The sequence below is a fragment of the Phocoena sinus genome, chromosome 11, assembly GCF_008692025.1.
Source record: "Phocoena sinus isolate mPhoSin1 chromosome 11, mPhoSin1.pri, whole genome shotgun sequence".
NCBI classification, from domain to species: Eukaryota; Metazoa; Chordata; class Mammalia; order Artiodactyla; family Phocoenidae; genus Phocoena; species Phocoena sinus.
In genome coordinates, this window is record NC_045773.1 from 1,388,104 (window position 1) to 1,415,888 (window position 27,785).

Sequence of the window (27,785 nt, forward strand, 5' to 3'; positions counted from 1 at the left end):
GTTTGTTTTTTATTTTTTTAATCAATGGAAGTATCGTTTGCAGCCGTGTACCTACAGTGGCAGAGGTTAAAGAGTGTTGCGAAAGCAAAACAAATGCCTTCCAATTAAAAACCATACGGGAAGATTTCTGTCTGCAGCAAGGGGTCAAATGTGTATTCTCCCCTTTTCACATCATCAGATTATGTGACTTAACTTTGAAAGCGTCTGAAGATGTGGGCCCGGCTGTCAGCCCTCTCCACTCAGTTTGCTCTCGCTTTGTGAGCCCGTGGTGCTAACCAAAGCAGGGGGTCTCCAGGAGAAGAAGGTGGCCCCCCGCCTCCCAGAGGGACAGGGTCCCACCGAGCGGAACCGTTCCTGCGCTTGTATGAGGACTCGCCTTAGGTGGTGTTTTCCGGGAGCAGCTTTCAAAGGCTGAAAGTCACGTATTGGTGCACGGCCCCTTCCCCCCACCATATCCCCCACCCCAGACTCGGGATCTCAAACCCTCTTTGTTCCCGCCCGACCTGGAAGCACTGGTTTTGGGTGCCTCCAGGATGTGAACACCCCAAGCAAGTCCCAGCACCCCAAGGCAGCAGGCGGAGGTGGAGCTCAGGCGTGGCCCAACCTGGCTCTGGGCAGCCCAGCGCAAGGCCACTTTTCTAACTGAGCCTGTTACACCTGAACCGCAGGTGATTACCTCACTCAGGTGGCTGTATCAGAGGAGCCGTCTGCAGAGCTTCCGGCACACGGTTGGGATGGTTGTGATGACGTTGACCCCTGTGCCCCGACAGTGAGAAGCATACGGGGTGCAGGTTGTTGACGTGAGGCCAGAGGCGCGGATGCGGACGGCTGTTCGGTGATGTGCCGCTCGGCCCCTCTGAGCACGTGCGGCGGGGGTGGGGTCTGGGCGGGGATGCCACGCTGCCGCCCGGTCCTCTGCCCTCTGACGACGGCGGCCAACGGCCGTCCAGGGGGAAAGCTGGGATCCCAGACTCAGCCTGTGTGAGACCACACGTCTTCTAACCTTTCCTAGTCGCAACGCAAATCTTCCAAGGTTAGTGCATCTACAAGATAGACGCCGCGTGCGCGGTGGGTATGTTAGCACGTGTGACACCCTCGCCGTCATTAATTGAACAGTGGCGTCTAGTACAGAATTTGAGTTTAACACTACCAGTGCGGAGAGCCATGGGTGGCCTTCTCGTCTGCTTCCCTGTGAAGCCCCTGTCCTGGCTTTTATTAGAAGGGTCTGCGTAGGAAAGGAAGCCTGCGCTGAGGCTTTCAAAAGACGCTCGTGCCATGTTTTTCCAGGAACGTAATTTCTGAAAAATGCCAGAACCCTCAATTTCCAAAGGAGCCTGGTTTGTAAGGGGAATGAAAAGTTGTTTCTGCGTGTGGATTCTGAGTTGTTTTCCATCTTCACTCCCCGAGGCAGGGTTGGCAAGCGGGGTACGGGACAGATGTTCCTTGGTAGTAATTTCCAGGCAGATTCTTGAATGCCTTGTATACTCTGGGTCACCGTCAGCTCATAATGGAGCAAGATTGAGTGAGAATTCCTGCAATGAGAGACGCGAACGGCACACCGGAGAGATACGATGGTGCAGATAGGGAGCATTCTGTGAGAAAATATTTCCTGTGCTATCTGTAAAATTCAGATTGAATAACCATTCTGAAGTGCTCCCTTTTAAAAGAGTTCCTTCCACAAGCATTGCAGGCTGAGTAAATACCAATAATTTTTATTTCCCTCTCCTTATCGGTCCCCTTACTGAAATGTTCCCGTACAGCCTATCTGGTCTTTTCAAGTGAACATCAAATGATTAGTGTCAGCCTCCAATTTGAATTATGATCCGCATTTCAAAACACAAACTGCTGCTTCGCTTCTGCCTTTGGAGGCAATTATCAATATTTACCAATACTGGGGAAGGGCTGGAGAGGGAGGGTATGCTGCTGAAGCGCGGCCCCAGACGCAGAGGCGCGGGGAGGTGTGTGCCCACGTGTGCAGGGGGCACAGGGCCTTCCCCGGGCGCCCACCTGCCGCCTCTCAGGTGGGTGAGGGGTTGTGTGGCCCCGGGGACTCAGAGGAGGTTGGGAAAGCCATTCCCGACGCCTGTAGGAAATGCCCGCTCTGGCCTCTGCTCTGCGAGGCCCTCCCCTCTCTTTCCTGGGGACTGCCCAGCGTGCCTGGTGTGGGTGCCCTGGGGGGGAAGGGCTGCTCTGAGACCACGTGGGCCTGAGGCCACCCCACGGCCTAGAAGGCAGACACACGGGAGCAGAGCGTGCTGACGTCCCCCCTAAAAATACGTTCATGACTCTTACCTCCACGTTGCATCCCAAGTATACTAGGCGGCCTTCTCTTATATCTTAGTAGACATTCAATTCAGCTTTGAACAATTCCAGTTTTTGCAGTTTTATGTTTGTATTTTGGAGCCAGTCAACCTTTTAAGTTTGCAAACACTGTAAACTTCAGTACTTTGCTTGTCATGTCTGGTTAATGGTGCCTTTGGGACGTCTAGAGCTGGTTTCGACTTTGCCCTGCGGGACTTCCCTCAGAGTCAAGAGGCTGCAGGCAGTGGGCCCCGGCTCTGGGCTTGGAGAGACTGAGGTGGGAGTTTCGGCTCTTCCAGTAGCTTATGGCCTGACTGCAGATGCTTTGCCTTTCTGAACCTCAGTTTCCTCACCTGTTTAAAAGAGGAGTAATACCTTTTCTACGGGGTTTGCCGTTGGGATCCGCAGTGGTAGCGGTGATGTGGTCAGCGGCGGCCCGGGTGCCCGCAGACCAGCACTGAGGGTGTGCACAGGATGTCCCGCTCCTGAGGGCTCGGGAGGGGCGAACGCCCCCTTCCCTCAGCGTTGCAGACAGCAGGAGTAAGCACTGAAATTATGCGAGAGCTATGTTTCAAAGAAGGGAATGAAATTCTTGAATTTTTTAAGGCAAAGAAGGGGAGGGAAAAAAATAGATTCATTGTTTTCCTTGGCTGGTCCACAGGATGCGAGACAAAGGTGGCCTCCCTCCTGTCTAATGGCATCATCGGCCTTCTTTCTTTCTCTTCCTCTTTTTCTTTTCCCCCTCCTCCACCTCCCCCCTTCCTACTTGTTCTGCAACAAAACCCCCCTTTTCTCCAAGTCGGGCTCAGGTTCTGGCCTGGGATTAAGTCTCGTGCTGTGGAGATGCTGTAAGGCTGGGACTGTTTCCTCTTTTGTGGTCTCTGGGCTCCTGGTCAGCGTTTCCTGTTTCGTTCGAAGGGAGGGGCCAGGGCCTGGCCCCGTGGCTAGTTTTGGGTCTTGTGAGGAGGTGGTAAAGAGGGGCTGTGGCTCCCGGTTCTGGGGAGTGTGCTGTGCTGTCCCTTTGTCGTCCAGCCAAGGCGGTGGGATGGTGACAGGCCGAGCTCGGCCTGAGCCAGAGTTGGAGGGAAATGGACGTGGATGGAAACTCCGAGCTGACCGCTGGGTCAAGCGGGCCTGGGGTCTCCGGCCTATGGAGGCTGGCAGGCGCTGGGGGAAGTTGTCTGGGAGGGCTGATAAAACCCAGCACCACCTCACCATTCAGTATGGACCAGCAGTTTGGGCTCTGCCAGCGCAGCACAGGGCAGGCTTAGCAAAGGCCAAACGGGAAAGACAAGGGCCCTGCTTTGGGGAAGCTCAGTGCAGAGAAGCTTGCCTGGCTTCTCTTTCAGACCTGAGGCGGCTTGGGTCGCGAGCGCCTTGGTTGGGCCCCGTGTGGTGCGTCTTCCCCGCCAGGGCCTGGGTCTGCAGGCGTCCTTCTCTCCTTGACAGCGGTGTGTGACGCCATAGCTGTGCTTCCGTATAGGGAGTAGTGGAAAGAGCCGGGCTCGCGTACTGGCCCAAGTTTGAACCCCAGCTGGGTACGGTGAGCTGCTTGGAACGTCAGTTTTCTTGTTGTCAACCTGGGGAGAATCACCAGCTGGTGGGTTCTTGTGAGAATCCATGAGGTAAGCTGTGGATAGTGCTTGCCTCAGTGCCTGCAGCCTACAAAGTTCTCAGTAAATGGTGTTAACTGTTGCGATCGTGATCGTATGATTTGACTCTTTAATCTTTAAGAGACTGTTCATATAAAAATAAATCGTTCGGGACTTCGCTGGTGGCGCAGTGGTTGAGAATCCGCCTGCCAATGCAGGGGACACGGGTTCGGGCCCTGGTCCGGGAGGATCCCACATACCACGGAGCAGCTAAGGCCATGAGCCGTAACTACTGAGCCCACGTGCCACAACTACTGAAACCCGCGTGCCTAGAGCCTGTGCTCCGCAACAAAGAGAAGCTACTGCAGTGAGAAGCCCGCGCACCGCAACAAAGAGTAGCCCCCGCTCGCTGCAACTAGAGAAAGCCCTCGTGCAGCAACGAAGACCCAACGCAGCCAAAAATAAATAAATAAATTTATTTATTTATTTTTAAAAAATTAAATAAATGAATAAGTCGTTTGTCAGAAGTCTCTCTTGTGTTTGGTGGGGAAGGAAGGCCAGATGGATGGTGACCGCTACCACGTGAATGTATGATTTTTGTCTCTGCTTTTAAATTGGTGGTAATGTCATTGGGGAGAGACTGAATTGACACAATTGAAGTACAAGTGCTTAATTACGTTGATTTGGCTGTAAAACTTGTGAGGCATTTGGAGTTGGAAGGAGGAAGGCCCACAGTGGGGAAAGACGGGATGGAAACCAGAGGAGAGAAGTGGACGTTTGTTAGAAAGCAGCGTGTTTTGTCTACCAGGAGAGGTCGGGCTGCAGGATGCCTTGGCTTATTTTGTGTTTGGAAGCGGAGAGGTGCCCAGTCACTGCTGAATGCAAGCGAGCCCAAAGTATGTGATGCACATACTTCAGAGCTTTTCTTGAAGTGATTTATGCATCCGTATCACAGGGCAAAGACGCACCCACAGAACAGCATAAATGCAAACATGGCACAACTTAAAAACCTTGAAGTTTAGAGTCTGAGAAGCTGAATTTGAGTCTGGCTTCGCATCTGTTAGCTGTATGTTCTTGGGTAGACTCCCTAACTTCCCGGTGCCTGGACTTCCCGGTCTGCAAAATAGGAAAGAATCGTCTTAAGGATTAGAAGAAATATATCTGGTGCATGATGAGCTTTTAATAAACTGGTGTAACTGTTGTGACCGTTACTTTCCTCCTGACAACAAGGCCCCCAGTCTCTGCTGGGACACGATGTTGCAGTTGTAAACGTGGGCTTCCCTGAAACGCTCTAGTTCCTTCTGTCATATAAACGAACGTCCTGGACCGTCGATTCAGTGTCGTGGGAGGTTTATAGGTGAGTTTACATGACTAAGCTTTGGAAAGCTCTTTTTTGTTAACTCCTTATTTTAATACCAGGACAGAAGAGGGCCCTTCATAGCTTAATATTTTTGAAGCCTGAACTTGGCCTGTGTATAGACCCGGGGAAAAATTCAGAAAATGTTAGTTTTTCTGAAGACTGGATAGGGGTGCCCATCTTTAAATTGGGGAAACAATTCTTCCCCCTGAATTTACTGTTTATTTGGGGGACATGCATATTTCCAAATATAGCAAATATAATACATAATAATGATGTATGTTAAAGTTTCTAAACTAACAATAAAACATTAGCCCTTTACGGGAGTTTTTAAAAGGTCTTGCTGATTTTTAGTTTCCCCCAGATTTGCATGACTGAAATTTTTGGAAGCTTTGCCTCTCTAGCCAAGCAGAAAACACCTCTGTTTAGAGATGGTAAAGAGGTCCACGTCCAGCCAGTCTCATTACAGCAAACTCTAGGGACCCTCCTGCATGCTTTCATTTTGCTGTGGCGCATGCAGATGGCTTAAACCAAGGGGGTTTCTTACAATATAGAGATACTCATTTTTGTCAAATGTGTCTTCGAGAAGCAGGATCCAGTTTGTTTTTATAAACAGGAAAGTTGATTTGCGAGGAGGTGAATGGGGACTCCAGACAGGAGGTGGCACGTGGCACCTTTAGGGCTTGTTTGGAGGCGTCACACCATGAACAATGTGTAGACGTGCTTTGTGTAAACAGTCGGTGTTCGGGTCTCCAAAGATGCTGTTGATACAGACACATGGCACTTGGGCGGATTTCAGGTTCGGGATGGGTCGGTGCATGTGTGGAAAACTCACGGCAAAACAGCATGTTGTAGTCAGTGCAAGTACAGCAAAGAACGCAGAGTCGGGGTCACCAGGGACGTAGTGAAACTCGTGCACCAGAGGCTTTGTTATTGAGGGACTAGACTTTCTAGTTGTTTTAAAAGAGAGTCTCTTGGGCAAATTTGAAGTGTGGAAACCATCTTATTTTCCTACAAGTGAAGCATTTAAATACTTTTTCCCCATGATACTTGTCAGCATATGAAGTGAAACTGGAAGTGGTTTCAGTAAGTGACTTATATTTTGGGGGCCGAGGAGAAGCGCTAGAAATTCGGCTAACGAAGATCATTCTTCCCGGGAAATCAGCAGCTTCCAGACCAACTGACGGGTGAATATTTTCTAAGCCAGAACCGAAGTTTACTTCTGTTGTGTTCAGACTCAAACTTAGTTTAATAGTGATATTTCTAAGTGAAACTCTCTAGAGGTAGGTGCATTTGGGGGCCGACAAATTGGCAGAAGCAGTACACAGAATCCAAGTTCAAAGTGGCATATTGTTTTTTCCCGTTAAGCTCGCTTACTGTGTGACCTTCCAGAGTCCATATTGAATCTTTACCACGGAACATTTGTGATTCCAGAAGCCCAGAACCCAAACTGAGTTAGTCTGACCTCCTGTTCCTTTCCTGTGCCGGCTGTCAGGACCTTTTTACTTTACCACGGATCAAAAAACCACTTCTCACTGATGGCTCTGCCCTGTTCTGTTAAATCTCCAGATCCCTGTTGTTATTACTGTAATTGTTATTTTACTGTAAAAAGTATCGTTGTCACTATTATTGAACAGGTCTGGATTTCAGTGTGAAAAGGTGCAGTCATGCGTTTTGATTCAGTGCACGTGAAGCCACGCCAGGAGTTTGAATGTATTTTAGGGTGTTTTCACTGAGAGGCCGGGAGTAAGACCTGTTTTCACAGCCTAGAAAGGTTGCCGTGAATTCCAGCACTTGGGAATCCCAGCTTTCATGCCGACTTGTTCTAGTAAAAGGAAAATTAGCCCTTGATACTGTTTTAATCTCTTGAATGAGTGGGACCTATTTCTGATTCCGATTCCACTGAGGCGATTCCTCCATTTCCCTAAGTGCCACTTCCCAGGGTGGACAAAACATGTTCTGTGCACGAGAAACGTGAGATGCTGGCAGCGCGGGGGAGGAAGGGGGAGAGGAAGCTGTTTGCAAAACTACTTAAAATAAATTTGAGGGGTCAAACATGGAGCACAGTTGCAGAAGAGAAAGGAAAAAGTGCCTTAGGTCAGTTCAGCTGAGTAGCTAGGCATTCACATTGGCTGGAGGGTTGAGTACTTCTTGCTAATCAGATACAATGGGCGCAGATACTATTTGACTATCTGAGGCTGGATCTCACCGCCTCTGTATCAGGGAAATTAACCAAGAGGGGCGTGTTTTAAAGGGCTGATTTGGGCGAACAGATACCGTTCGGAAGAGATGCAGGCAGTTCACCTCGTCATCCAAAGCGCTCAGACTGGACTCTCCAACTCACGGTGTGTCCGTCAGAGCCTTGGGCTGTGGCAGCAGGGCTGGCTGGCGTTAGCACTTCATTTGAGAGCGATCGGTACTTTTAAATTAAACATGCAGAGTTATCTTGGTGAGGCATTGAATGGGAGCTTGCTGGATTATTGAATTTGGCCCACAGTTTAGCCAGTTCAGCAGGGATTTGGGGGGTCTGAAGCAATTAATATGCAAGTACATTTGAGTCAGCAAGGTAGGAGATTACTGTCTTATCAGGGCAAAAAAAACCCACAAAACATTTCTTTCCCCAAGATCCATCCTTTTTAGGAGGTAGATAAAACCCATTCTTTGAGGTTCCTGTTTGAGAGTGACCACCTCAAATCGCCAGATTTCAACCGCTAAAGCACACAAGATGGAATAACTGCGTTAAGGAAGAAGAAGGCTGATCTTTCATCCACACTGTGCTTAACACAGAGGAGACCCTGAGTCCTTTCCTCATGTTCTTTTTTTGGCTCATATAGTTTGGGAGAAAACTTAATTTTCTTTGTTGAAAAAAAACATTCACTGAAGTGATCCAAGCACATGAAGTTGTTTTGTCCCGTCAGATTGAGTGCGTGAACAGACAAAACTGAAAAGGATTTCCTTTACTCCTGCGGGCAGGGACGCTTGGTACAGCCGGAAGCTTTAGTCTTTGAAAATCACATTTGCCTTAAAAATGAAAAATAAGAAAATGATGGCTCATGGAGTGGTGAGGGCCTTTATTTCTGTATTTTCTATGGAGACCCTTTCCTTCCGGAAGCTTTGATTTGAACCGCCTGCCTCTCAGGACTTGGGAGGCCTCAGTGACTTGGAAGAAGGTCATTCTTCCTTTTGCCAGGGCCTGAGCGCCCCTGAAAAGCTTACGGCCCTGGCTGTATGGGGGCACTTCAGGACATGGCCCTGGAACACGTGGCCGACAGACCACGTCCTCTGGGCACGTGACACGGGGACGCAGCCTGGGCGAGAGTGGGTGTGTGGCCCGGTTCCCTGGCAGAGGGCCTCCAGGGTTTCCTATGGGGCCTTTTCCATCCAGTGCAGCCCCTTTTCTACTGCAGATGAAGGATAAAATGCTTGGGAGAATGACTGTCATTGTTCCCATTCCCAAGTCCTTTCTGTGTGTGGAGAGCATTCTGAGTTTGTCTGCTTGTTCGCTGTCCTCCACCAAGACTCATGGCCCAGCCGACATTCTTCCGAGCAGATCACATGCACTTGGCAAACGGGTGGGCTTTCTGAGCACTTTTTTTGTGTTTTCAGCCACAGTCCTTAGTTCTCAAGGGATCCTCCTGCCAGCCTCCATCCTAATTTCAGATTTAGGAAAAGAAAAAAACAAACAAACACGGAACAAAACAAAAAAAGGAGACTTGGTGTAAAATGGAACTGGAACTTGGCAGTGGCCAGCGAGATTGTGATAAGGGTTGGAAGCGTCTCTCCTCGGAAAGGTCTCCCTTGCTGGAGGAGTGGGCTCCTCGGGCGGGCGGCGGCTGGGGTGGGCGGGCTCCGCCTCACCCGCAGGCTGGGTTTCCTTACCTTTGGACTGAGATGTGGCCCCTTTGTGGGTTGTTGGCTTTCCTCCGTGGGAGAAAGCCCCCGGAGTAAGTCTGTGGACGGCAGCTGAGGGTCACAGACCTGCAGGCTTGGGTCCCTGTCACTCTGCATTGTCTCCTCTAACCCTCCACAGTTTCTGGGAGGAAAGTTTGTTTTGTGTTTTCCTTTTTTTTTTTTTTTTTTTTTTTTTTTTTTTTTTTTTTTTATGCGTTACGCGGGCCTCTCACCGTCGTGGCCTCTCCCGTTGCGGAGGACAGGCTCCGGACGCGCAGGCTCAGCGGCCATGGCTCATGGGCCCAGCCGCTCCGCGGCACGTGGGATCCTCCCAGACCGGGGCACGAACCCGCGTCCCCTGCATCGGCAGGCGGACTCCCAACCACTGCGCCACCAGGGAAGCCCCTGTTTTCCTTTTTTAATAAGTGAAGAAAAGGTAACTCAGAGGGTACCCCAAACTATATAGCGGGAAAGTGACTGATACAGAATTTTTATTAAAAGTATTCTGTTTTCCTTTAGATGCCACACGCTCGTGGTTGGAAGCGCACCCGGGACTGGAAGACGCACAGTGGCAGTCTGTCGTCCTCCAGTCCCCCAGCCGGCGCTTCATTGCCGGTTGTGTCTGGGAGCTGCCCTGGGGACACCACTGCTGTTTCACACCGTACCGCGTGGACTTGGTGGTTTCCTCTGCTGCGTTTGTGCACACAGGTTAAAGGGTGGATCCCGAGACAGCCCTGCCTGGTGACGTCCCTCCAGGCCTGTGCAGATGCCCCTGCCCACTCTCCTCTCCTGGGTTAGTGCTGTCCTTGCCCACAGAGGCCAGCAGAAGCCTGCTGCCTGCTTCTGCTCTGGCTCCTGGCCTGTCCCAGCCCGCCTCGCAGGGGCGGTGTCTCGGGTCGATGGCCTTGCCCGAGAGAAGGAGGAGCAAGAGGCCTTTCTTTCCATCCACCCTCTGTGTGTGCTCTGTAATCTCGACCTTCTTTGCAATCCCACCGACCCAGGCTTGAATTCTGCTTCTACTGTTGTATTACTAGCTGAGTGACCTTAGGCTACTACTTAACCTTTCTGAGCTTCAGATTTATTGTAGGGAACAGTGGTGCTCCTAGTACCTGCCGGTGAGAGTTGCTGTGAGAAAATAGGATAAATGATCCAGCTCGCACCTTCAGTAGCCGGTTAGCTTTACTGAGCTTGTGTCTGACACTGTCGTAAATCCTCTGACCTGTGTTATCTCATCTAATCCTGATAAACCACCCCCCCGCCCCCCCCCCACCCCCCACCGGGGACTGTCCTGCTAAGTGACTTAAGTGAGGTCCCCTGTTGAGGGCCGTCATCTAACAGTGGTGGAGTAGACTTCTGATGCCACCTTGTCCCTCCAGAGCCCACAGTCTTGACCACTAGGCTGTGCTGGCCTCCTGTGGATGTGGCCAGAGTGGACTGTACACACTGCACACTGAATGATGCGCCACTCAGTGAACTCTGCTTCTGGTGAAGCTGAAGCTCTTTTCTTGCACGTTCATGCCAGAGAGGGTCATCTCTTCCTGAGGAAAGCTCTTGGAGTTTTGCTTCTAAGGAATGTGGCCTGGAACGGGATGAGCCATCTGCCTGCACCTGTTTCCACGTCTGTGAAACGGCGTGGCAGCGCTTCATCCTCTCGTGGTGCCTGGCAGGCAGGAGGTCCTGCGTTAATGTGTTGGCTCCTCTTTCTTCTTATCTGGCCAATTCGTAAGACTACTGGAGAGAAATCTGAAGTTCTGCGGATGCCCACGGAGCAGCTCAACACGAAGTTGCTTTCGGTTCTTTGTTCCCCTGGCAGTGACGGGCCGGAGTGCTGGGACAGGGGGGCAGCCTTGCCGCTCCGCAGACGCGCTCTCTGTGCTGCGTGTCTCTGTGACTCTGACTCCTCGAGGGACCTCACATAGTAGAGCCCTACAGTGTTTATCCTTTGTGACAGGCTCGTTTCACTGAGCACAGTGTCCTCAGGGTTCATCCAGGTTGCAGTGTGTATCAGGACTTCCTTCCTTTTTAAGGCTTGAATAATATTCCATTGTCTGTATATTCTTCCAGGTTTCTAAAGCATAGGTTAAGTACATAAACACACACCTGTACTTGCCAGTGTATTTATTTACAACCATCTTTGTAGTTTGGTATTTTGCTCTGACTTAAAATGTTATCTTTTCTGTATTATTACTTGATCTTTGTTAATATTATTGTTAGTGACGACATAGTGTTGGATTCTGTTTAGAATGAGCTATTTATTTTCCTTATCTCTTACAGAGTTAGTTGTACTGAACTCATTGCATATTTCTAAAGTTAGCAACATTTCTTGGGGACACTGGGAAGTTGGCGGTCTGCTCTGCCTCACTCTCTCTGTGAGATTCTTGGTTGCATTGTGAACTCTTTGGCATGGGTGAGCAGCAATGGCTGTATTTTGTACCTTACCTGGACGTGGTAAGAAATACAGGTCTCCCGTATCTGATCCATAATTCCAAAATTCCAAAACCTCTAGAAATTGAAAGTGTTTTTTTGGGAGTTTGGATGTAAGCCTGATCTGAACTAACTGAGGCTATTTATAACTTTTTATAAACTTTTATTTATAAACTTTTCAGTTTTCCCATTTAGTGTGAATACTTACAGGGAATGCCCCATTCCTGCTAATGCATTACATAATATGTGGTATATTTTTATATGTATAGAATTCCCTTTTTAGGGGTAATATTTTAAAATTTATTCATAATTTCATAATTGAAGTACTTCACGTGTAACTTCTTTTTGCTTAATGATACAATGTGGACATCTTTCTATGACCTTAATTTATAATAGAACATTCCTTTGTACAGTAAGTATATATTTTTTAAAAACTGTTTTTATGGGCTTCCCTGGTGGCACGGTGGTTGGGAGTCCACCTGCCAATGCAGGGGACGCGGGATCGTGTCCCGGTCCGGGAGGATCCCACATGCCGCAGAGCGGCTGGGCCCATGGGCCACGGCTGCTGGGCCTGCGCATCCGGAGCCTGTGCTTCGCGGCGCGAGAGGCCACAGCAGTGAGAGGCCCGCGTACCGCAAAAAAAAAAAAAAAAAAGCAATTAAAAAAAAAAAAAACCCAACCTGTTTTTATAACAGCTTTATTGAGATACAATTCATGTACCATACAACTCAGCCATTTAAAGTATCCATTTAACGGCTTTTAGTATTCACAGAATTGTCTAACCACCAGCACAGTCAATTTTAGAGTATTTCATCACCCCAGAAAGAGACCCCGTCCCCAAGAGCAGTCACCCCGCCTCTCCCCCTCCCCTTCGCCCTAGGCAACCACTAACATACCTTCTGTGTCCATAGATGTGCCTATTCTGGACATTCTGTATGAGTGGAGTCATAGATAATACGTGGCCTCTTGTGTCTGGCTTGTGTCACTGAGCATCACGTTTTTAAGGGTTGTCCACCTTCCACGGGAGTCTTACTTCATTCCTTTTTGTGGCCAAATAGTATTCCGTAGTATGGATCGGTCACACTTTGTTTATTAATCAGTTGAAGGACATTTGGGTTGTTTTCACTTTTTGACTCTTATGAATAATCCTGCCGTGGACGCTTGTGTTCAAGTCTCAGTGTGGACGGATGTTTTCTTTCTCTTAGGTTTATACCTAGGAGTGGAATCGGTGGGTCAGAGGGTAACTCTGTGTCTGCTTTTTGAGGAACTGCCAGACTGTTTTCCACAGCAGCTGCACTGCTTTGCTTCCCACCAGCGGTGTAGGAGGGTCTGATGTCTTCACTGCCTTGCCAGCACTTGTTGTTGTCTGTCTTTTTGATTGTATCTGTTCTGGTGTGTGTGATGTGATATCTCATTGCAGTTTTGATTTGTGTTTCCCTGGTGGCTGGTGATGTGGGGCATCCTTTCACGTGGCCATTAATGTACCTTCTTTGGAGAAATGTCTGTTCAGCTCTTTGCTCATTTTAAAATTGGGTTATTGATCTTTTTATTGTTGAGTTATAAGAACTTTTACTATATTCTAGATAATCCCTTATCACGTATATGATTTGCAAATATTTTCTCCCATTATATTGTCTTTTCACTTTCTTGATGGTGTTCTTTGTTCTTGTTTTTGTTTTTGTTTTTGCGGTACGCGGGCCCCTCACTGTTGTGGCCTCTCCCGTTGCGGAGCACAGGCTCTGGACACGCAGGCTCAGCGGCCACGGCTCACGGGCCCAGCCGCTCTGCGGCATGTGGGATCTTCCCAGACCGGGGCACGAACCCGTGTCCCCTGCATCGGCAGGCGGACTCTCAACCACTGCGCCACCAGGGAAGCCCTTGATGGTGTTCTTTGAAACACGAAAGTTTTAAATTTTTAAAAAAAATTTTTACTGGAGTATAGTTGATTTACAATGCTGTGTGAAAGTTTTTAATTTTGATGCAGTCCAACTTATTTTTCTTTTGTTGCTTATGCTAAGAAACCCTTGCCTAATCCAAGGTTATGAAGAAGTATGCCTATGTTTTCATCTAAGAGTTTTACAGTTTTAGCTCTTATATTTAGGTCTTTCATCTATTGGAGTTATTTTTGTATATGGTATGAAGTAGGGGTCCAGATTCATCCTTTTGCATTGCGGATATCCAGTTGTTCCAGTAACATTTGTTGGAAAGACTGTTGTTTCCCCCAAAGAATTGTGTTGGCACTCTTGTCAAAATCATTTGAGTGGGGCTTCCCTGGTGGTGCAGTGGTTGAGAGTCTGCCTGCCGATGCAGGGGACACGGGTTCGTTCCCCGGTCCGGGAAGATCCCACATGCCGCGGAGCGGCTGGGCCCGTGAGCTGTGGCCGCTGAGCCTGCGCGTCCGGAGCCTGTGCTCCGCAACGGGAGAGGCCACAACAGTGAGGGGCTCACGTACCGCAAAAAAAAAAAATCAGTTGAGTGGAAATGTGAGAGTCTGTTCCTGCAGCTCAGTTCTATTCCATTGATCTATATGTCCTTATTCTAAATTACTTTTTTAAAAGTTCTGAATTCTGAAACACATTCACCCCCAGAGTTTTAGGGACTAGATAATAATATTAGCTTGCTGTTGACCCTTGGGGAGGGTACTGTTTTTTCAGCTCCGCAGACACCATTACACTTCCCTCTCTTGTCTGTCTCACTAGGTGATCTCCATGGCGCACTCTACAACCCGCCAGCAGGGCGTCCACACTGCCGCTGGGCCAGTGTGATAATGCCGTTACTTTCAGAATGCAGGCTTGAACATAAATGGGAGTTGTTGTAGGCACCAGCTGGAAGGTTGACAGCCCACGAGTCCCCCATCTCCAAACACTCTGCTCTGCAGGTGTGGGTGCCCAGGGACCGTGTCTGAGCTTTGTGACCCTGGCCACCCCCAACCCCATCCATACTTAACTGGTCCAGGGAGAGATACCTAAACAGATGTTCTCCTCTAGGGACTTGAGTCTCAGGGGAAGAGGCAGAGACCCGTGAGTCCTGGAATCGGCATTGGATGCAAATAGTAGAGAGGGAAAGCTACCGAGGTCCCCAGAGCTGCTGTGAGGTACCCAGGATACTTCTTGTAAATCCTCCTTTTTGTTTGAAGTTAGTTTCTGTTGCTTGTGAGGAAAAATTCTTCATCAGTACCTTAGTGAATGGGCCTGCGTGGTGAAGGGTGGATGTCATTTTTTTTTTTTTTAACAAATATGCGTTTCACACCTGCCGGGAGCAGGGCATTCTGAAGGCTGAGACCCTGAGAAGTGCCCTGGAAGATAAAGGGACCCGCTGTTCATTGTGTTGGAGGATAGGGGGTGGACGTGTAAGCAAATGTGGCGAATACGAGATACATGTACAATAGTCAGGGACCAAGAGAAGCGCCATAGGGGTTGAGAGGCAGGAGAGTGAAGGAAGGCTCCCCAGAGGAGGTGACCTTATGTGGAGTCCTGATGGATGAGCTGGAGTCTGCCTGGTGGCAAATGAGAGATTGGGAGTTCCAGGAAGGGCACTGTCTGTGCAGGGGCTCAGGAGCACTAAGGGTTGGGTGGGTTTGGGCCCCTCAGCGACTGTGTGATCAGGTCACAGGTGTGAGCAGCAGCTAAAGCAGGTGGGAAGCAGGTCACGGAGGGCTTTGCATCTTGGGCCAAGGCATGTAGACTGTGTTCTGGGGGCTGCAGGCCCCTAGTGGGGTTGTTAGCCGGGACGTGAAGATCAGTGGGTTACAGAGCTCACCCGTGACCGCGGGGTGGAGGGAGAGGCCGGCACGCAGGGCCCTGGGTCAGGGAGGTGGCAGGGATGAGAAGGAGGGAGAAGGGAACCCAGGTTGGGGGGCGGGCGCTGGGCGCTGGCCGCACTGGGCGACTAGCTCCCGCTTAGCCAGGGGGAGGGGAGGAGCGAGGGTGCTCGGAGCAGAGTGCTGTGAGGTGTGGGCGTGGGGGGGTGAGGCCTGCAGGCAGCCTCAGGGCCCCTTCTCTTGTGGGCTAGATGAAAGGGGCTCCATTTGACTTTGCCTTATGCCAATCAGGTGCAGCTCTTGGGTTCCTGGCGAGCTGCCATGTGGCCCCCAGGCAGAAGTTTGGCAGCCTTGCTGTTGTTGACCCTTTGTACTGGATGGGGAGAGTATCTGCCTTGCAGACCAGGCCCTGGGATCAGGTATTTGGAATGCATAGCTAATGCGTTCCACCCCGACCTTTGGTCTTACTATTCCACAGAATCACGTCTAATTGACTGTTTCCAAACATCCTTGTACGTTTTGACTGTAGAGCAGGGTAGGTTGCCAGCAGCCCCTCTCTGCTCCGGCTGCCTTGTTGGCAGAGGTTGTTGGTACCGGGCTCCCAGCTCCTCCGTGCCCAGGCACCTTGCCCCTCTCTAGCCTCGCCCACCTGTGTCCTGGGCCCTCCTCAGCTGGGGTTGGAGGAGGGGCTGTCGTGGGGGGAGGATGGCTTCAGCCTCCAGGATGGCCTCCCGCGCCCGTGGGTCTGTGGGGAGCCGGGCGGCAGTGGAGGGGAGCAGTGCCCCCCGAGGTGGGTCACCCACGCCAGTGCACGGGAATGGTGTCAGGTGACCTGCACCTCCTGCTGGCCCAGCCCTTCCCTTCCCAGTGCTCGCGCACCCTGACCACCCAAGGGCGAGGGGCCGAGGGGCCGAGGTGCTGGCTCTGGACACTGCCCACTGCGCTGTGTGCCCAGGGCAGGCAGCTAGTTCGCAGAAGGCCCAGGCAGAGCAGCAGCATTTCATTTGTTTTTAATGGTCGCCTTCCCCTTGTGGCTTGTCACTGTTTTCCATTTGTGGCAGCCATACAAACTTTCCCATTGATTTTTTTATTGGGGTAAAATATACATAGCATACATACATGACATAAAATTTACCATTATGACCATTTTCGTGTGTAATTAAATAGCAGTAAATTGAGCCACCATGTTGTACCACCATCACCTCTATTTCCAAAACTTTCCATCACCTCAAACTGAAACTCTGTCCCCGTGAAGCACTAACTCCCTAACCCCGCCACCAGCCCCGGCAGCCACCATCCTGCCTCTGTCTCCATGGTACTTCTAGGTACTTCCTGCGAGTGGAATCGTACAATACTTGTCCTTTTGTGTCTGGCTTATTTCACTGGGCATAAGGTTTTCAAGGCTTCTCCATGTTGTAGCAGTCGTGAGCGTTTCCTTCCCTTTTAAGGCTGAATAGCCTTCCCTGTACGTGTACACCGTGTTTTGTTGCTCCATCTCCCGTTGAGGGACACTTGGGCTGGCCCCACCTTTGCCTGTTGTGAATGGTGCCGCTGTGGACATGGCGCACAAGTCTGTTTGACTCTCTGCATTCAGTTACTTCGGGGATCTAGCTAAGAGTAGAATTGTTGGGTAAAATGAGATGAATTTTCCTTTAAGGAGCGTCTGGGGTGGGCTTCTGGCTGCTCCAGCATCATCTGTTGGCCTTGGGCTGTTACCCCACCTCTGAGCCTCAGCCCGACAACCTGTTGAATGGGGAAGACCCTTCATTTCCCTGCAGGTCGTGATGATTCCACCGTTGGGGGCGCCCGGCTGCTGGCGCCCCACCTCGTTGCTCTCCCCCTGCTCGGGCCCCGCGGCGCCGGGCAGGCTCACTGGCAAGTGTGCGAGCAGGGTTCCGAGCCCGAGTCCTGTTGTCCGGGACCACGTTCCCCCCTGGCCGCCTCCTGCTCTGACACCTAGACTGGAACCCGAGACACTTGGGGATCTTCCCCAGCTTCACACGTGTAAACAGTGCTCCACCGTGGGCCGATTTTCTCTCTGGCTTGGTTTTTTCTTCTCCCTCCTATTGAATCTGTCTTTTGACTCCTTTTGTCATTTAACTGATAACCCTTTCCCCAATATTATTGAGCACCTGTTCTGCTGGGGGGGCACCAAGGTGGAGACGCCTTTCCTGCTCCCAGTACCCCCAGTCTCCGTAGATAGGAAAGAGAGGGATGGTCGCCATCGTCAGGGGGCAGTAATCACGTGTCGCAGCCATTTTCCTTCCTTCTGGAGGCTGCCCCCCGCCAAGGCACAGGGCGCTTGCTTGTCTTAAGTGAGGGGCTCCGTGGCGTTATAGGAAACAAGATGGGTCTCAGAGTCTAGGTTTGAGTTTGAGCTGAGTCCAGGTGTGTGCAAGGAGCCCGCAGGGTGGTTAGTTGCTATGCCCCCCAGGCCGCTCGCTCTGTCCTCCCGAGTCACTGAACGGTGCTGCAGTTCGGGTCCCCCACCAGGTGCTGTGCCGTGGCCACGGAGCCCCCTCCAGAGAGAGCAGCCCCCGAAAGGAAGCAGAGGAGGCCAGCCTCCAGTCATCCGTGCTGGCGGGCCCCCCACACTCGGGGGTTCCTGGGGTCGTGACAGCTGCTGGTGCTGCAGGAGGGGACCCCTCTCCCCGCCCCCAGCCTGGGTCTTTTACTGCCTGACTTAGAGGATGACTCACCGGGTTGTCTGGGTGGTAATGATGACTTTAAAAGGCTTTAACTTCCTCGACTTGTCCCGGCCACCAGTCTTTGCACGGTTACCTCGTACGACCCCACGACAGCTCTCCCTGGTGGGCTGGGATGTGAATGGAGCTTGCCCAACTCCAGAGCAGTTTCTCTGAAGGAGGAAGGTTTCTCCTCTGGACGGGCGGAGTGGTGGTGGGGCAGGCACTGTCCACCGGGCGGGAGGGCAGCCGCTGCCCCCGGGGTGGACGGCTGCTCCGAGCCCCGCAGGGCCGCCCTGCGTGCCTCCCCGGCCCCTCCCACCCACGCAGCACCTGTCCTGGTTGGTGGCCTTTGCTCTCTTCAGGATGGAAACAGCATCTCGGGGGTGCCTGCGCTTCAGACACCTTTGGGGCAGCAGGGACCGTGGGCTGGCGGGAGCACGACGGCCAGTTCAGCGGCAGTTACTGGAAAGTTTTGGCTTCGTCCGGCCTTTCTGGGGACTAATTGTGGGAAGTGTCTCTAGAGCCTTAAATAAATTCTATTTGTGATTTCATAATCCATCTTCTAGGAAATTATCAAGATGAGCCAGAGCTTTCTGCTCAGAGATGTTCTCAGCATCCATCACTTACAGCAGCAGGTGAACAAATTAAGGTGCTTTGTGCCACCCTTCTTGAAGATGATTCTTATGGAGAAATTTAAAAACATGAAAAATCACGTTAAATATAATGTTAAGTGAAAAAGCAGGGCAAGGAATTCCATTTCAGCCTAGTTCAGTAACGCACGAAATCCGCAGGCACAGGAAAAACACTAGAAAGAAAGACATCACATGTCAATTTAGGGGCTTCCCTGGCGCAGCGGTTAAGAATCTGCCTGCCAGTGCAGGGGACACGGGTTCGATCCCTGGTCCGGGAAGATCCCTGGTCCACATGCTGCGCAGCAACGGAGCCCGTGCGCTACAACTACTGAGCCTGAGCTCTAGAGCCCGCAAGCAACAACTACTGAAGCTCGCGTGCCGCAATTACTGAAGCCCGCACGCCTAGAGCCCGTGCTCCGCAACAAGAGACGCCACCCCAGTGAGAAGCCCATGCCCCCGCTTGACACAACTAGAGAAAGCCCACGTGCGGCAACGAAGACCCAACACAGCCAAGAATAAATAAATTAATTAATTAATAAAAAAATGTCAGTTTAACAGCCGACTTTAGGGGATGGGAATATAAGGTCACTTTTTTTTTTTTAATTTATTTATTTTTGGCTGTGTTGGGTCTTCGTTTCTGTGTGAGGGCCTTCTCCAGTTGTGGCGAGCGGGGGCCACTCTTTATCGCGGTGCGTGGGCCTCTTACTGTCGCGGCCTCTCCCGTTCGGGAGCACAGGCTCCAGACGCGCAGGCTCAGTAGTTGTGGCTCACGGGCTTAGTTGCTCCGCGGCGTATGGGATCTTCCCAGACCAGGGCTCGAACCCGTGTTCCCTGCATTGGCAGGCAGATTCTCAACCACTGCGCCACCAGGGAAGCCCTAAGGTCACTCTTAGTTTTCATTTATAAAGGAGGTATTTTTTTCTTTCCCCATGTGATTCCTCAAAATGTCTGCAACGAGCATTATTAGTTTAATAGTCCTCGCTTCCCCCCAGTTACATAAAAATCAAACCAGAGCTCTGGCCTCAGAGCTCGTTCCTGTCCAGGGAGGTGGCCAGGCGTCAGCTGTTGCCGCCCCTCTGCTCCTTCTGAGGAGATGCCCTGTAACGCGTACTTCACACCGTCTTTGCGTGAAGTCTGTTGGCAGTTTGGGGTTCTTCCTTTAACCTAAACTAATTATAAAGTTGAGGGGCCAGGCTGTTCTGTGGCTTTTGTTGAGGAAACATGAAGAAAATCTGCCTTCCTTGTATTGGTTTAACCATTAAAGCATTTAAAATATTATTTTTCCTCCTTTCAGATAACCAGAACACAGCTGACTGTCCACTATGCAGTGCTGGAAGCTAGCCCCCAGTGGTTAACTCCATGGTAGTGGAGAGGGCGAATTTTAAAGAAATAATTTAAAAGCTCTTGGGAACTTGTTATTCTTTTTGTCTCATGAGAGAAAACCAGGCCTGTGTCTTGTTGAGCACAGTGTTTGGTGACCGGCAGGAAAAGAACATTCCAAAGTCCACCTTGGAGCTGTTGTCATCTGCCAGACCTGTCCTGTCTGGTGGGGTGTGGGCGGGTCCTGGCTGTGAGACCCTCTCTGAGCCTCGGTCGGTCTCCTCACCTCCACGATGGGCAGAAAAGCACCTCTCAGGCACAGGTGGAGGTGCTGGAGGCGTCTCATTTTTTGAAGATGGCTAAGCCTTCCCTGTGTCCCCAGAAGGTAGCTTGGGGTTTGGGCAGAGGGCAAAGCCAAGGGGTTTGCTGTGAGGACTCGCTCTGAGGTCTGGGACGGCACGTCTAGACAGTGACCAGAGAGCCCTTTGAGCAGCTGGGTGGGTGGGGGTGACTCTGGCCCATGTCCCACGGAAAAGGTACAACACTGTTGCAGGAGGTGTCCGACGCCAGGCCTTCAGGAGGCAGCTCTGGCCTGGCTGGACTCGGGCAACAGGCCGCCCTGGGTGAGGGTTGTCCTTGCTGCCTTTCTGGGAGGGCCTGGAGCGTGGGCAGCCCTCCCCACTGTCGTTAGGAGGGAGGCCTCAGAATGTACGTCTGTGCCTCTCTGCTGCCTTGTGTGAGAGTCTCCGCCTGAGGAGAAGAATAAAGAGGAAACAACTCATTTATAGTAATTGTCTTCTGACAGGCATAACCCCAAATGTTTGTAAAGACAAAGTTCTGAGCAAAATGAAATTGTTCCTTTATGATTAACAGAGCGATGGACACAAACACAAGATGTTCCTTTGCCGATGTGTACTTTCTGATTCTACTGCATATGTAGAATTTTTATGGAAAGCAGAAGTGGGTTGGTGTGCGCATGGGTGGGATGTGTGCCGTGATACAAGAGCACAGAGGCCCTTTATATAGTTTTTAAATACAAAGTCTTTTTTTCTGATTATAAAACTAATACAGACCTATTTTAGAAAATATGGATAATAGGCAAAGTTACAAGGAAGAAAATAATGGTCTAGTTTACATGGTTGAAATTATAAATTTTCTGTACGTTTTTCTGCAGCTTTAAAAAATTTAACGTTATATCCTAGGCAGTTTTCTCCACACCATTAGTCCCTTTCTCTAAACACATGTTTTCATGCCTGCAGGCGCTCCATTGTATGAATACACAGCTTCTTGAAGCGTGTGGTGTTGGGGAAAGCAGACACGCTCGGCTTAGAGAAAACCTGTGTTCAGAACCTTGCCATGATTTCCTGGCCCTGGTGACCTCTGGAGCCTGGGCTCCTTATCTGTGAACTGGGGGCAGAATCAGTCCCTGGTGGGCTTGCTGAGAGGGCTCTGTGAAAGTGGACGTGGGCTGGCGGGTGCTCAGCAGGTCCACGCAGGTGGCCGCTGCTGTCACGGTGGATGGTGGCGGTGTGAACGTGGGCCTCCGCAGCGCATTAAGAAAAAGCAGCCCAGCTCTGGCCTCATTTTTTAAACACATTCTTTTTTCTCTTGCTGTGATTCCTTCTCTTGCACTTGCCCCTTTGTCCTGTGTATTTATGTAACCTGCCTTCCATCCTCTTTGCAGTAAGGCAGGTAGAAACGCACAAACACTTAACCATTTCCTCCAGCGCCGGACGTTACATTGTTTCTGATTTCTTGCTCTTGTAAGTGATGCTGCACAGAGTATCTTTGTGTACCAAGTCCTCCTGGGTTGGATCATTTCCCGGGGCTTGAACACCAGAAGTGGAATTACAGAGCCAAAGGGCACGTGCATTTTCACGCCTCTGATCCACACTGGCAAGTTCCTCTTAGGAGGTGGTACCAGTCTGTGCTCCTGAGCGTGGTGTGAGGGACGCCCTGTGTCGCCGGCTCCCCGAGTTCACGTGACCGTGTCCTTCTCCAGCCCTTCCTCCCCGTGGCCCACTGGCTGCTGTGCCCCACGCCACCCTCACTGACTGGAGCCCGGGCCTCCTCCCCCTTGGTGACTCTGACTCGTGATGGGAAGGCCGTGCTGTCGCCAGCCAGTCCTGCCTGTGTAGACGCCCCTCTACTGAACAATGAGCACATTCAGGCCCAACTCGTGTTTTCAGTTATTAAAAAACGGAGCCGGCTGTCTCTGCCTGTGACTTTAATCTTTAAGCCTTTATTCCCTCTCCCCCACCCCCTTCCCCTAACCTTTTGTTTGTGCAGTTCCGAGCTCGGGATGTGTGGGTCCAGGAGCTTCTGAATGTGCGGGGCCTCTCCTGGCAGCTGCAGATGGTGGTGGCCCTGAGCGATGCTGTTTCAGGCTGGGGGGCTGCACACGGGAGGGGAGGCTGGTGCTCTCGCCCCCAGTGGCCCCTGGGACTTTGCACAAGCTGTTTCGGTTTTATGTAGCTCTGGAGCCAGTGCCCAGTCCCATCCTCTCCCCAGATTCAAGTTCGGTAGAGACCCCTCCTGACTCGGAGTCGCTTAGTCTTGATAAAGTTTACATCTTCCTGTGGCCTCTTCGCATTTCCTCCTGGGGAATAGTTCTTGTGGTTGAATTATATTTGTGATATTTAAATAAAAGCAAGAGTCCCAAGAAAGGATCTTCAATAGTAACCCTAGGCCTCCCAAAACAGCCAGAAGCACACAGCCGGACAGATGTGTCTTCAGGGTCAGGAAGGCGCTGTCCTGGCAGCAGCGTGGACCGGGTGTTGATGTGGAAATGGGGGCAGGGCTGAGCCCTGGCCGCAGACACGGGCACACATGGGAGGTGGGGCTGCGCGGGTTCTGGCCCAAGAAGGCCCCCCTCCTGCGGCTGCGGCGCCGTGTCCTCCGAGCTGCCTGTCCTCCCAGGGCCCGGCCAAAGGCGCTGCACGTGGAGGGGCCCGTCTGTGTGAGGCCGAGGGGAAGGAGATGGTCTTTCCAAGTCTTCCTAACAAGTGTATGCGTTCTTACCTGCAAACACGCCTTGTTTGACTGCAGACTTTTCGTAGCATTCCAGCATATCATAAATGCTTTAGAGAGAGTCTCCCCACCCGTCAGAGGTTAACAGATGGGCTGGTGCATAGTCATGTGGCTCTTTCCACGTGGATTTATATTAACACCCATATTAATTAATGTATTCATATTGTCATTTTTAAATTTCATGGTAGGGCTGTGCCACACCTGCTCTTCTGCACTTTGTTTTCTCCACTTATCAATGCCTTGGTTTTTCCACGTACATTCACACCATTCAGATCCAGCGTGGTAGTGGCTGCAGGATTCCCCTGTGTGCAGGACACGCCCCTGTGTGCGGGGTTCCCCCGTGTGGGGCACAGCGTACCTAGTCTTTGACTGCTGGCTGTCCAGGGTGTCTCCTGACTCTGCTCGAGCATACCTTTTTGCACCTCGTGCAAGTGTTTCTATGAGTTTCTGTCTTAGAAGTAGCGATTGTTGGGGCAATTGCATTTTAATAGATATGTCACACGCACCCCATGTGCTCTTTGTCTTAGTTTTATAAAAATAATATTTTAAGTGAGTTACCATCAGGGCATCAAGAAAATGTAGGCTGTGTCTAAACTCTCAGGACTGTATTTATTTCACGACTTTCTGTGCACACCGTCACACACCTGGGTTTGCAAACTTGAATTTGAAAAGCTAGGCTCCAAGCTTAGTCGCCTTCCTCTCTTCATCCTGTTTTTACTGCGTGCCTACCGTGAGCCAACTTCTGACCCCGCATCGAGAAACACGGAAGACGTTCCCTCTCTGAGCGCTAACAGGAACCTGTCTTGGCGGCCACGTTTTTACAGCTCTCTTGCCACACCTTGGGGCAGGAGGGAAAGAGTATGGGTTGAAACCGTGGCAGTACATAATTGTGCAAAAATAAATGGGACGCAGGTTTCATACAAAACGACCACCACAGAGCTGTTGTCGAATACACCTTTGTTCTGCGTGGTCAGGGTTTTGGTCTTTATGCCACCCCGACTGGGTGAACGTGGCACCTTAGGGTGGAGTGGAGGGGCTCAGGGACAAGAGAAGTTAGAGTTTCTCCTGGGACGGGACAGTTTGCTGTTGATCATTTTGTTAACTGCTGGTGACCCATGGTACTGGTGATCCCAGACTTGAGTTGTTCACAACTCACCCTTGCAATTTTCATCTTGTCCACATACTGCTACTAGTACTGTTATTGTTATTATTTTCCTTTAAGTTGACTCATTTCTTTCATTTAACCTTCTCCTAAGTAACATTATCCTTGAAATATGGGTTTAAAGTGCTAGTTACCTTTTCCTGCAACGCATTTTAAAATAAATACGTAACTATTACAGTAAAAATCTGACGGGGTGTGTCATCTACTTCGGGAAGCACCGTGTCCTGGCACAGTTGCTCTGTACCCTCTTCCCTGCCTGGGACGTGGGGTCTGTACTGGTAGGTGTGGCGGCAGGGGCGGGAGGTGAGACGTCTCCGACCCCGAGCTGTGGGTGTGCTCAAGAGGGAAGAGGAAGATTCTGGAGAGCAGAGATGCTGTGAGGAGCTGGGGTCTGTGAGCGGGGAGAGGCCTGCAGGGTCCAGGTCCCTGGGACTTGGAGGGGCAGGGTGATGGGCCAGAGACTGGAGCACCCGCAGGGCCTGAGCAGACACCGGACAGGCCCTGGGGCCGAGGATGACTTCTCTGTTCCTGGACTTGCCCGGCTCCTGTGCGGATGGCCACCCGGCCTGACTCGGGGTGGACGCTGACCCAGGCTGGGGAAGCGCCTCGGGATGGGGGGAAGGAGTGTCAAGTTACTTCAGAGAGAGTGAAGCGTTTGCAGGCTCTGGGTGTTTCTGTTTGTTGTTTTGTGATGTTTCCTTTTTTACGTTTGTTTTCTGAGAATTCATTATATGTAAAATGTAACACAAATCTTACTTGTCTGATTCTTGGAGTTTTGACAAACTCATACCCGTGTACCCCAAATGCCGACCAGGATGTAGAACATTGCGGTCAACGCAGAGCGGCTGTGTTGCCGGTTGGAATCCCCGGGGAAGGCTGCCTGGGATGCTGATCTGCTTGTGGGGTCACCCGGCTGTGGGCTTGTGCTGGGAGCTTTTCTAGGGGATTCTCATGAGTAGACAAGTTTGGGAATTACTGCTCTAAAAAGTTTCCGTTTCCCCTCCTCTCTCCCTGGAGATAATCACGGGTGTGATTTTTTTTTCCACATAGATTAGCCTCCCTGTTCTAGGACTTGATGTAAGTGGAATTGTCCCTCTTCCCTGGGGCAGAGCAATATTGAAATTGGGCCAGTTAATCACTCTACAGTGGCCTCTAAACGTTCAAGTGAAAGGAAGACTTGTACATCTCTCACTTTAAATCAAAAGCTAGACATGATGAAGCTTAGCGAGGAAGGCCTGTCGAAAGCCCGGCTGGGCCGAAAGCTGGGCTTCTTGTGCGAGCAGTCAGCCACGCCGTGAAGGCAAAGGACAAGTTCTGGAGGAAATTACCGGTGCTCCTCCAGTGAACACACGGATGGTAGGAAAGCAAAACAGGCTTAATGCTGATGTGCAGAAAGTTTCAGTGGTCTGGATAGAAGATCAAACCAGCCACAACATTCCCTTCAGCCAGAGCCTCATCCAAAGCAAGGCCCCAGCTCTCTGCAACTCTGTAAAGGCTGAGAGAGGGGCGGAGGCTGCAGTGGAAACGTGTGAAGGTAGCAGACTTGGCTCCTGAGGATTAAGGAGGGAAGCCGTCTCTATAGCATCAAAGTGGAAGGGGAAGCAGCCAGTGCTAATGTAGAAGCTGTAGCAAGTTACCCAGAAGGTCTAGCTGAGATAATTGGTGATTTTCAGTGTGGATGAAACAGCCTTCATGGGAAGAAGAGGCCACCTAGGACTCTCATAGCGAGAGAGGAGAAGTCAGTGCCCGGCTTCAGCGCCTCAGAGGACAGGCTGACTCTCTTGTTAGGGGCTAATGCAGCTGGTGACTTCAAGTTGACCCTAGTACTGAGTTATCATTCCAAAAATCCTAGGACCCCTAAGAATTACGCTAAATCGACTCTGCTTATGCTCTGTTAACGAAACAACAGAGCTTGGGTGACGGCACGTCTGTTTACATGGTTTACTGAATATTTTAAGCCCACTGTTGAGACCTACCGTTCAGAAAAAAAGATCCCTTTCAAAATGTTACTGCTCACTGACAACGCACTTGGTCACCCGAGAGCTCTGATGGAGATGGACGATGGGATTAATGTTGTTTTCATGCCTGACAACACAACATCCTTTCTGCAGCCCGTAGATCAAGAAGTAATGTGGACTTTCAAGTCTTATTATGTAAGAAATACACTTTGTTAGGTTGTAGCTGCCATAGACAGTGATTCCTCTGATGGATTTGGGCAAAGTAAACTGAAAACCTTCTGGAAAGGATTCACCGTTCTAGATGCCATTAAGAACGTTTGCGGGACTTCCCTGGCGGTCCGGTGGTCAGGACTGCGTGCTTCCAGTGCAGGGGGCGCGGGTTCGATCCCTGGTCGGGGGACTAAGATCCCACGTGCCTCACGCGCATGGCGTGGCCAATAAAAATTAAGAGAAAAAAAAAAAGAACACTTGTGATTCATGGGAAGAGGTCAGAATATCCAAATGAAGAGGAATTTGGAAGAAGCTGATTCCAGCCCTCCTGGATGACTTTGAGGGGTTCGAGACTTCATGGAGGAAGGACTGCAGACGTGGTGGGAACGGCAGGGGAGCCAGAACTAGAAGTGGAGCCTGAAGATGGGACTGAATGGCTGCCATCTTGCGATGAAACCTGGGAACGGATGAGGGGCCGCTTCTCATGGATGAGCAAAGAGAGCGCTTTCTTAACACGGAGCTACTCCTGGTGAAGAGGCTGCGCAGATAGCTGAAACGACAGCAAAGGCCTTAGGATGTGACACAGACTTCGTTGATAAAGGAGCTGCGGGGCTTGAGAGGATCGACTCCAGTTTTGAAGGAAGTTCTGTGGGTAGAATGCTGCCAAACAGCATTGCTGCTCCAGGGAAATCATTCATGAAACGAAGAGGCCATCAGTGCAGCGAACTTCATGGTGGCTTTGTTCTCAGAAATGGCCGCAGCCATCCCAGCCTCAGCAGCCTCCATCCTGATCAGTCAGCGGCCGCCAGCACCGGAGGCGAGACCCTGCGCCAGCAGAAGGGCTACAACTGGCTGGCGCTCAGGTGATGGTCAGGGTTTTTTAGCATATTTTTAACTTAAGGTCGTACACTGTCTTTTTAGACGTAACGCGATTGCACACATAAGAGACTGCCGTATAGTGTAAACATAACCTTCATAAGCACTGGGAAACCAAAGGATTCATGCGATTCACTTTATTGTGATATTTGCTTTATGGCAGTGTTCTGGAACCTAACCTGCAGTATCTCTGAGGTATGCCTGTGATAATGTTGACTGCTCTTTAATACGTTTATTGCTATCTGTATATCTTCTTCTAGGTAGCATCTTTCAAATCTTTTGCCCATTTAAAAAAAATATATATGTTTATTTGGCCACACCGGGTCTTAGTTGCGGCACGCGGGATCTTCGTTGCCGCATGCAGGATCTTTAGTTGCGGCATGTGGGACTAGTTCCCCGACCAGGGATTGAACCCAGGGCCCCTGCATTGGGAACATGGAGTCTTAGCCACGGGGCCACCAGGGAAGTCCCTCTTTTGCCCATTTTTAATTGGGTTTAGAATTTTAAAAAAATTATAGAAGTTCTCTATGAATCTGTTTACCAGTTCTTTGTACCGTATATGTTTTGTAAATATTCTGTCACAAT

General features: G+C 50.7%; 1 protein-coding gene across 9 annotated transcripts in view; it reads left to right on the plus strand.

Annotated features, from left to right (window-relative positions):
• EEFSEC (eukaryotic elongation factor, selenocysteine-tRNA specific) overlaps positions 1–27,785 on the plus strand; it is a 237,228-nt gene that overhangs the window by 14,012 nt on the left and 195,431 nt on the right. Inside the window, exon 1 of one of the 9 annotated variants that reach the window (XM_032648734.1) lies at positions 6,388–6,437. The exons of the other annotated variants lie outside the window; for them this stretch is intronic. The gene's annotated coding sequence lies outside the window, so the exon portion shown is untranslated. Of the gene's footprint in view, positions 1–6,387; positions 6,438–27,785 lie in introns of those variants that run through there. 9 annotated transcript variants of the gene reach the window in all.